Source organism: Amborella trichopoda, chromosome 2, assembly GCF_054954075.1.
Source record: "Amborella trichopoda isolate Santa Cruz 75 chromosome 2, AtrichopodaSantaCruz75HAP2 v2.0, whole genome shotgun sequence".
In the NCBI taxonomy this organism is placed as follows: domain Eukaryota; kingdom Viridiplantae; phylum Streptophyta; class Magnoliopsida; order Amborellales; family Amborellaceae; genus Amborella; species Amborella trichopoda.
The window spans coordinates 49,804,631-49,813,010 of NC_142337.1; positions in this window are offsets into that span (position 1 = coordinate 49,804,631).

An 8,380-nucleotide genomic window follows, 5' to 3' on the forward strand; every position below is an offset into this window, starting at 1 on the left:
TTTAAGCTTAGAGTTCTTTTGTCTAGTTTTTTTTAGGGCATTTGTGTCTCTTTTAGTTGTAGAGAATTTAGGGGCAAAATTAAAACTTTATTTATTTTTTAAGATAAAAAGTTGATATTTAGTTGGGTTTTCGTAGGGCACAAGTTAGGTTTTATGGTTGTTCTTTTTATAAATCTTGGATCATAAAAAATAGAGTGAAGAGAACAAGAGTTTACTTTGAGTCTTGTGAGAAGATCTTTTTAAAGTAGCTTTTATTGCATACCATGAGAGATGATATATTCTCTTAATTTTTATTTTTGTTATTTATTTATTTGATTTATTATATTTCTTTCCCCTCCTTCTGTAGTAGTATCAGAGCCTTGAGATCGTACACCATGATACCATCACCAGCATCTACAATTCCAATTATGAATCTTTTGAATTAATTGGATCAAATATTGAAAGACTCAAGGAACGCTTGATAGAATGCATTGGCAAATGAGCACAACACGATCTACTTTGCATATTGCAGCACGAGTAACAAAAAATGAAAAGATAAATCTCATTGCGCAAGATGTTGACAACAACTAGAAAGTGTTACAAATTTCGACATTCAATTATGAAGAAAAATACATGCTAGTTGCAGCATGTGAAATACTACCTTTTGAGCTTGAAGGAGAAATCAACTTGAAGTTAGGCATTCTAGAGTTCCACTACAAGTTGGATGCCAAGTTTTTTATCCATTCTTTCATTAAAGAAACAAGGTATTCAGGCAAATGATGGGACTCTACCACCAATTATTGAAAATGCTTCTAAATGATATAATGGATTCAACAACCTCAAAGTTGAGATACTCCCAACCATGGGAGAATGATGTAAACAGGGTTTTTATTGTTTTATTTATTATTTATTTAGGAGATTGAATTTAAGTTAAGAGTTTTTTTAGGTTTAAGAGTTTTCTTTAAGGGTATTTGTATCTTTTTTTTAGTTATAGACTGAGGGATATATATATTCTAACATAGAATTTTAGGTTCCTCTTTAGAATTGCTTGTTGATTATTTTCAAAACAACAAATTGGATTTTTTATTCTAAAATTATATTATTTGAAGGAGTAACTGTACAATGTGCTCCCATAGGAAAAAATTCTAACTCCGTTTGCCCCATCCCCTAACATTCCATTGCTTCGCTCGACTAGATTTTGGATATTTTTTCGGTAAGGATCAGATATTGGATCTTTCATATTAGTATTTTGTATTTAAAATTTAAAATTTAAAATTATTAAATAGCTTGTTTTTCTATGAGCCTTTTTAGTGCCCAAATTATACTTCTTCGTTACTTTTGTATTTGGTTTTCGGAATGTAAAAATTGCACTAACAGCAAACAGTAACAGTAAATGTATTAGGAAATTCCAATAGATTTTAAGTAATTAAAATGTCCTCTATTTCATAGAATTTGCTAAACACATGTTCCTAAAATACATAGGGCCATTTGCACCTTTCCTAAGTTTTATGAAAATCTACTATTAATGGTTATTAGGGCCGAAAACCCCTACTCTTCCAAGGGAGCACATAGGTTGTATTTAATATTTTTTTTTTAAATTTTGTGGGAAAATTCTGGTTGCTAGTTTTTTTGGAAACTCATATGAAAGAGAAAATTGATAGCCTGAAAGCTGAAAACCCTATTTAATGACCTGGTTGGATTCCGCATTTTTTCCTTTTTGGCAATTAGAAGAACTAAAAACCATCTATTTTAATCGTTTATTATTAATTTCATTGATTAGAGATTGGAATCCATATTTTGCATAAGGTTTTTTAGTTATAACCTTTGCAATGCATTACAAAACAAACATTCGGATTGCAAGCTATTGCTAGCTCCTAACCATGCATTGGAATGTAACTCCCGCTACCATACCAAAAAGCATAAATATATAACCATATCAAAAGTTATCATAAGAGTGTAGAGTTACCAACATAAATATGTAACCATATCAAAAGCTATGATAAGAATGTCAGAAGCATAGTTATCAATTGCCACATATTGGATTGATGACGAAGGACACAGAAGATGAATATGCTTTGATAAATATAACTATAATATACGAAAGAATTGCCTTAGGTATTTATATATGTATGAGTATTTCTTTAATGTATTTAATTTTTTTGGAAACTCGTATGCCTTTGTTTATAATACAATTTTTTTTAATAAAGACACTTTTTGTAATTAGGAGGGGTCAGATTGATATTTGAATAAAAAAGTAGTGACATTTATTAATAGTTATGGAACTGTGAGCTAGTTGGGCATTTACATGAAATCATTGCCCTTACAATAATGATTAAAGTTAGCTCAGTAAAATAATACTATATAACAACCCAAGCCAACAGAAACACAAGAGTAGAAGAACTAGTTATCAATTGCCGCATACTGGATTGATGAAGAGGGAGAGAATGGCTACAAAGAAGATGAATATGCAGTCATAAACATAACTATAATTAACAAGAATAATGAAAATTAATTGAGGTGCTAATAAAAATACCCAAAATAGGCATTAGCATAGATTTACAAAAATAGTAAAAGTTCGGTATTCGCAAAAATAATAAAAGTTTCTGGGTAGAATAATGCCATACAACCCTGACAAAAACCTAAGAGTAGAAGAACTATTTGTTTTGGGCAGATAGGGAGTTAACACATTATTACTACAGTGACCCCTATCCTTGTGTCCATTCTATTACATGAACTACAGTCAAAATGACATGGCAACACACAAAGCTAGCAGACATAAATTTGGGTTAAAGCTTAAAGAGAAATCTATGACATGGATCCTTGAGATGCAGAGGCACATGGCCTTGCAAAATGCAAATGTTTTCAGAGTATCTTATCACTTCTCCAGCTTTACAATCTCTACCAAATTCAAAGAATTGAAGATGAAGACTGCTTTATAACCTCCACCAAATTCAAAGAATTGAAGATGAAGACTTTTGGGATGATGCTTCCTTTGCCCCCCAATTTTTATCAGTACCATGTTCAGGATGATGATGCATTCATATTTCCAACTTAGAGTGTTCATCCCTGACAAAGGCCAACTTAGAAATAGGGCTACAGATTTCCAACTTAGAGATTTAAAGTTAAGATTTAAAAGAGTAATAATCAGAAACAGAAGCCCTAGTCATATTTGATCGCATCATCCCTAAAAAAGGAAAGCAAGGATTTAGAATCTGGACTCTACATTTACAAAACCAGAAAGCTCCATAAGAGCTCATTTGATGAGAACAATGGAGATAAAGCTTAGGTGAAGCTTGCTATGTTCACAAAGGGCTTATAAGAAACAAGAAACTATTGTGTAGAGAGCTGAAACTGGTCACCATTACAGAAGAATGGTTAGGCCTATTTGAATGAAAAGAATCATTTAGGCTTTTGAAAGGAAAAATATATAATGGGATCATTTATCTTTTGTGCAAGGTGGTTACAATTAATCTCGACCTTTGGATGTAAAATTGGGTGGCTACGTTGATTCCATTGATCAAGCACAAAGTTCAAAAGAAATTTTCTCAATCTATGTGACACACACAAGTTATCAAATTTCACTTCAAATGGTTATAAGCAATTGTGACCTCCTTGTACAATAGGTAAATGATTTCATTGTATGCAATCCCCCGTTGAAAAGCCATGGTTTTAATTGTTAAAACATAAAACCAAAAATAGATAGAGAATAGCCGTACCGGGCAAGCGTGCCCCCCCACCCCACCCAAGGTTTAAAAAACGCTAGGCCGTCGCCCTGGCGCCTAGTGCCCAAGCGAGCGCCTAGGTGGGTGCCCTGTTGTACATGTTATATAGATATGTAGTATATATATACATATATTTATGTCAATTTTAGAATTTATTACATTTGAAAATATTGTAACATATTTTTTTATATACTAACATATGACATATCGCGAATAAACTTGTTCAAAAATTTCAAAATTCAAATCATACAAAATTTAAAAGTCTAATAGGATTTGTATTAGTAATAGTCTCCAACTCTCCATATTTCATAATAACTGAAAATATTTAAGAAGCTTCTTCAAACCACAAAAAATACTTGTGATTCTCATAAACAAGTATAGCTAAGATATTGTGGGTTTATGGAATTTTTCTTTTAACTTTGAGAGTTGAAAATAACCCCCATAACCTATTTAGACCTTTTTTTGGGTCAAAATTATCCCATTTTCCCTTTTGGGTATCAAGGATAAAAAAAAAAGCTCACATCCGTGGTGCTCGCCTAGGCACCTACCTGACCTACCTGGGCGCCCACCTAGGTACATCCACCCATGTAGGGCCACCTAGTTATGGGAATGCGGTATTTTGATTCAGGCCGCTTAAGGGAGCGCCTAAGTATCGAGCGGACCATTTTTTAAAACATTCGGCCGCACCTCTCTTCGATCTAAATGCTATAGCACAAATAGTTTATTGAAAAGTTGAATGTTCATGCACGAGCAAAATATCCATTTGTAGAATATGTTCAAGGACCCATTTTTAGGGATATGACATACTCAGTTTAGCAACTAGCCTTAAAATTACTATTTTAAAAAAAGATGAAGTTTCCATCGGGACTAGGTTTTATGAAAACAAAATAAATCATCACCTCAAATTCTCGTCCAGAAAGTGCTTTCGGTAACGGAAATCTCTATGATGGCTCTAAATTCAATTTCCAACACCAACAATAAAATTTAAAACTCAAAAAATAGTATGGATCTTGCAGATCTGCGAAAACTTGAAAAATCTTGAAAATTGAAGGTTTAGAAATGCATTACAAGATGGACAATTTTCAAGACTTGAAATCCTTTTTTCGCGTATCCATGCATCTTGAGGTTGATATTATCGATTTGTGGATTTTTTGACATCAAAATAACTTTTTCCAATGAACTTTTGAGGTGTGCTTTAATGTAATTGTTTAGGGCTTCACCCTTATATAAATATTTTTCTTAAAATACTAATAATTAAATAGAAAAGCATACAAAGAGAATTTATTTTTTGTACAAGGAGATCACAATTCACTCATGTCTATCAGATTTTAAATCTGGTAGTTGTAAGTGCATCGTGGACTAGACAACATTTAAAAAGAAAACAAAAACCTCTTGAACTTCGTGACATACCCCAAGGCATCCAATTTGACATGTAATAGCTAGAAGTTATTCTAGCCGCCTTGTAATAATGGAAATGGTCTCATAGCATACAATCCCTTATCAAAATGGCTCTGGTCTCTATGCGGCCAAGCCCGCATATGTAGAAATGTGGGCCTCTTAATATAATCTATTTTTGAGATGGATTTTAGGATTTAATTTTTTAGGACATGTAATCTCTAACATGGAGATTATGAATATGAAAAATAAATAAATTTTAAAAACTAGAAATAACAATTCTAGTAAGAAAACATTTAAGACTGTTAGTTTTCATTGTTTTTAAATGGAACACTTACTTGCATCTATCTTTAAGATGGGTGCTTTACACTTTTTTTACCGTATATGTAGAAATGCGGTCCAGGCCGCATGAAACAATTTTGAAAAAATTACAAAAAAAAAAAAAAAAAACCAAAACCAAAACCATACTTTCTATGCAACTTACCCCTAATATAAATTTTTTCACTTTTTTCCCAGAACAAACTTTCTATGCAAATACCCCCAAGGGAAGAAGTAAATTTTTTTTAAGACAGAAATACCCTTCCCGTATTTAGACAGAAATGCCCTTTCTGTACACATTGCCAAATCGCACCATCACATTGCCAAATCGCACCATCACAAGTGCCGGACCGCCCTAAAACAACTATCGGATTGAAACTGAATACTGCCAGACCACCCTTAACATAGTGTCGAAGCCCTAGAAACCAAAAACATCTGTTGCCGAACCACACTTTACACAGTTATGGAGCCCTAGAAACCAAAAAACCAATAACATCCATTGTCGGATAGCCCTACAACTGCCGGACCGCCCTTTACAACTGCCGAACCACACTTTATACAGTTTTGGAGCCCTAGAAACCAAGAAACCAATAACATCTATTGCCGGACCGCCCTTTGCAACTACCAGACTGCTCTTTACTACTACCGAACTGCCCTTTACAACTGCCGAACCACACTTTACACAGTTCCGGAGCCCTATTGCCGGACCTCCCTTTGCAACTACCAAACGCCATTTACAACTGCTGGACCGCCGAACCACACCGCCCTTTACAACTGCCAAACCACACTTTACACAGTTCCGAAGCCCTACTGTTGGACCGCACTTTACACAGTACCAGAACCTTACTGCCGAACTACACTTTACACAGTACCGAAACCCTACTGCCAGACCACATTTACACAATGCCCGAGCCCCTATTTTTTTAAGATAGAGGAGAGAGAGGCGTGGGTAAGGTAAAAGTAAGGAAGGGTAGTTTAAGCATTTTTTTATTTTTTTTTGGTTGGGAGGTACTTGTATAGAAAATATATTTTGGAAAAAAAAGTGAGAAAAAAATTAGATTGAGGCAAGTTGCTGAGGTTTTTTTGTAATTTTCCCAACAACTTTCCTCTCAAAATTGGGCAGTCTGAATTAAGTGTTTTGATAATCAATTTCTTCTGTTTAATATACTCATATGGTGGACTTTTTAGAATTAAGTGTTTTGATAATCAATTTCTTCTGTTTAATATACTCATATGGTGGACTTTTTAGGCCTGTTTGGGTAAATGGATTTCTAATATCTTGGATATTGTCAAAATCCACCATTTGGATTGTTTAATGGCTAGGATACTTAAAATTAGAAAAATCAAAATCATAAAACTAAGACCTACTTTTCTATGATTTCATTTCCACACCAAAACCTATTGTTTTGCATTTCCAAGGCCCAAGGATTTCACTTATTGGCTCCCTCAACCCAAAACATAGGGAGTATTTGGTAGGTATGAAAATTTTATAGAAAGTACCTAAATTTTTTAAAGAGAAAAACTATCTCAAAATTTTTAGAGAGAGAGTATGTTAAAATTTTAGAGAGAGAATATGTTAAAATTTTAGAGAGTGTGTACCAAATCTTTTTAGAGAGATGAACTATCTCAAAATTAAAAAAAAAAACAATCTCAAATTTTAACTTCTAGAGAAAAAAAAGTATGTTAAAATTTTAGAGAGTACCAAAATTATTTAGAGAGATAACTATCTCAAAATTTTAAAGAGAGAAACTATCTCAAATTTTAAGTTTGTAAGAGAAACCGTCATATTTTAGAGAGAAAGCACATGCAAACTTTCACATCAAGAAGTTATGTCAATTTTTTCGAGAGAGACTATTTCAAAAATTTTAGAGAGAGAAACAATCTCATATTTTAAGAAAAAAACTATATCAAATTTTAGAGAGTACCTAAATAGTTAAGAAATAAAAACTATCTCAAAAAAATTTAGAGAGAAAAACTATATCAAATCTTAAGTTTTAAAGAGAGAAAGTATTTTTAAAATTGCAGAGAGAGAAAGTATTATTTAACTTTTAGAGAAACTTTTACAACTTTTAGAAAGAGATACGACCAAAATAAAAATTAGAGACAGAAATGTCCTTTTTTTAAGAGAGAAACTATCTTGAATTTTAAATTTTTTTAAAAAATATATATTAAAATTTTAAAAATAAAAATTATATCAAATTTTTGAGAGAGAAACTACCTAAAAAAATTTAGAGAGAAAAACTGTCTCAAACTTTTGGAGGGAGAAACTATCACAAAATTTATATTTGAGAGAAAAATATATTAAAATTTTCAAAAACTAAACTATATCAAATTTTAAATAGAGAAAGTACATGAAATTTTTAGAGAGAGAAACTATCTCAAAAAAATTTGGAGTGAGAAACTAACTCAAAATTTAAATTTTAGAGAGAGAGTATATAAAAATTTTAAGAGTTTTGTTACCTCAATGAATCCATGAATTTTGTATAGTTTATCCAAACAAAATTTCATGTATTGTGCTTTCTCTATTGTCAGTTAGAGGACAATGCTCACTAGGCATTGAGTAAGCTGGCACACTTTTTAATTGTAACCGTTCAACCGAAAGATATCGGAAGGACAGGACTGAATAGCATAAGTAGGGCACACAAACCAGTCATCCACCCTACATATTCACCTAATGAAGGATAAGATCAACTCATCTTTCACGGATGCGAGATGTTATTCCACAAAAACGGCTCATCTCCACCATCGGTTACTGAGAACAGATGGTGGATGGCCAAAACACGACCCATCTCCATCGTCAGTTATTGACAACAGACGGTGGATCTCCGATTTGTTTACGAAATATCATACACGCAAAGTGCATCCAGAAAATGATATTCATGCCCTTTTCTATCAAGAAAAGTTCTTTGTTCTGGAAAAAATACCTTTTCGTTTTCTGCCCATTGGGCTCATAATATATTTCCAAA